At 38.0% G+C, this 2486-nt stretch overlaps 1 non-coding gene across 1 annotated transcript; it reads left to right on the top strand.

Annotated features, from left to right (window-relative positions):
• The first annotated feature begins 780 nt into the window (after positions 1-780).
• On the top strand, positions 781-945 carry LOC115898938. Its single transcript, XR_004058585.1, has one exon. It is a non-coding gene; the product is annotated as a U1 spliceosomal RNA (small nuclear RNA).
• Positions 946-2486: the final 1541 nt, after the last annotated feature.

Raw genomic sequence — 2486 nt, forward strand, 5'->3', positions numbered from 1 at the left:
TAAAAGCAACTATTTTTTAATTTTACTTTCCATTATTTTTCTGAAATGAATGTTAACCTGTTTTTGAACTCTTACTTTTTAGAAGAGTATGTTATGACTTGAGCTTTTTGGTAATATTGTCATCTATGGAAAGCTATGAACATTGCTTTAGCTGGTGGTTATAAAATTAATGCAATTTCTAACATTTCTCCATACTCTTGAGTAATTCTGGGAATTGTCCTTCCAAAGAAATCTTTGTATTTCTAGATTGAGATGAGAGAAAAAGTATATGGGTAATTCTACAAACTTCTCCTAGGCATGTTCATATCTAGCCAAGCATACCAACCTAAATCATTAGGCCATCAGCACCTTGGAGAAGGATGGACAAGCTTGAAGGGAAGCTATTCAGCAGTAGAGAGTAACAATAAAATAAGTTGTTTCAATCAAAATTCAAATAGATATGGAGGTTATATTTTGAAATGAGTTGGTTTTCACAGGTGAAGTGTGAATTTGTGTTTGTGTGTGTGCTGTGACTCTTTGATGTGTGGTGAAAGATTTCTGGGAACTAATAATTTTGGTTCCTGAGTTCTAATTCTAGTTGGGTCTGAGATCACCACAGGCAGTGTCACTATTTTGAGCAACTGTACAATTTATTTACATTATCTCCAAAAGGCCTATGCCCACATAGGTACACAGGAGTGCTAATCAATGTAGTGAGTGGGTAAAACCCCTGTTTTTGTCTTTTGTAAGTTTGAACTGTTTTCTGTCCCCTAAAGAGAAATCCTTAAATAAAAATGATGAATTCTTATATGTTGGGGTAGTGCCATGATCATGAAGGTGGTTCTCCCAGCGCCAAGGCTCATCTATTGCACTCCAGATGTGCTGACCCCCTGAGATTTCACCAAATGTGGGAAACTTGATTGCATAATTTATGGTGGTGGTGAACTGTGTTCGCTCTTTCTCCAGTTCAACAAAACAAAACAAATGGCCTTTTATTTCCTAGTGACTGAAATCTGTTAACGTTTGATTAATGTCCATTTCAAAAATGGCTATATTCAACCTCAACTCAACATTATAAAACTGGGATTATACAGACAAAGCCTAAATCATATAAAGAGAAAATCAGCTAGAGATGTCTATCCATTTGGGTACTTGAACATGTCAAAAGCAGCTTGAAATTTTGGCTAACTTTTGTAAAGCTTTCAGACTTACACACCAATTAGCATCCAAGGAGACATAAAACTGTGAAGGTTTACGAGGTGCTCTTTCCAAAAAGAAAAGCCCTTTCAAGGACACTTGAAAGGAATTCCTTCCCTGAACAATGGCCATTCTGCCTTGGCAAGGGAATTTGTCCGGTGCCTGAGTTGTAGTAAAGGCAAAGGATCAAGAAGTTCTTCTAAAGGCTCTGCAGACCAGCCCCTTGAAGCAATCAATCAGCAATCAACTAGCTGGCCTTCCTAGGGCTCCTATCCTGTTTCAGGATCTAATAGTTTAAAAATGAGTGGGAATTTGGAAGTTAGAAATTTAATAGTTTTTATAATAACTCAAAGATCAGCCTTGGCAAGGTTACTTAGAACTAGTCCATCCATTTTCTCACTGGCACATTTCATAAAAACAAATAAATAAATATAAATGGTATATTCCCATTAAAGGTGACTTTGCTTCAAGACCCTTTTCCAGAACACACATCATTCAGTGATTAGTCACTCAGTAGTGTTACCAATTTTTTAAAAATTGGAGGCAAGATTCGATTATGGTCCTAAATCTCGAATGATTACAGTGACCTATACACTGCCACATAATTTTTTAAATTAATTTTTTGAAACAGTAAAAACTTGAATATGTGTTACAATTAATATGGCATCTCTCTGGTGTTTTTTTTTTTTTTCTTTTGAGAAGGAGTCTTGCTCTGTCGCCCAGGCTGGATTGCAGTGGCCGGATCTCAGCTCACTGCAAGCTCCGCCTCCCAGGTTCACGCCATTCTCCTGGCTCAGCCTCCGGAGTAGCTGGGACTACAGGCGCCCGACACCATGCCCGGCTAATTTTTTGTATTTTTTTAGTAGAGACGGGGTTTTACCGTGTTAGCCAGGATGGTCTCGATCTCCTGACCTTGTGATCCGCCCGTCTCGGCCTCCCAAAGTGCTGGGATTACAGGCTTGAGCCACCGCGCCTGGCTCTCTGGTGTTTTTAAATAACAAATCTGAATAGGTTAATCAAAGCTGAACTTTGCTGGAGCTCTAAACATGAGTTTATTTTGATTTTTAGGTAGCTCAGCATTGGATTTTAGATAAGATTTCCAGAATCAATCAGAAACATCCTGCTGGGTCATTCTTCCAAATTAGGTTTACTGGAGTGCACACCATGGTCAGATTTCAGAAAACTGACTCAACAATCACAAAACTCCTGAAATCTTTTGGGAGCCTCTGCAAATTTTTTGTCTATAATAGGGGCTTAATAATCATTTCATGTATTTCTTTTTTACTCTTGAAAATGAAGTATTTGTTGGT

This window comes from Rhinopithecus roxellana, chromosome 7 (genome assembly GCF_007565055.1).
Source record: "Rhinopithecus roxellana isolate Shanxi Qingling chromosome 7, ASM756505v1, whole genome shotgun sequence".
NCBI classification, from domain to species: Eukaryota; Metazoa; Chordata; class Mammalia; order Primates; family Cercopithecidae; genus Rhinopithecus; species Rhinopithecus roxellana.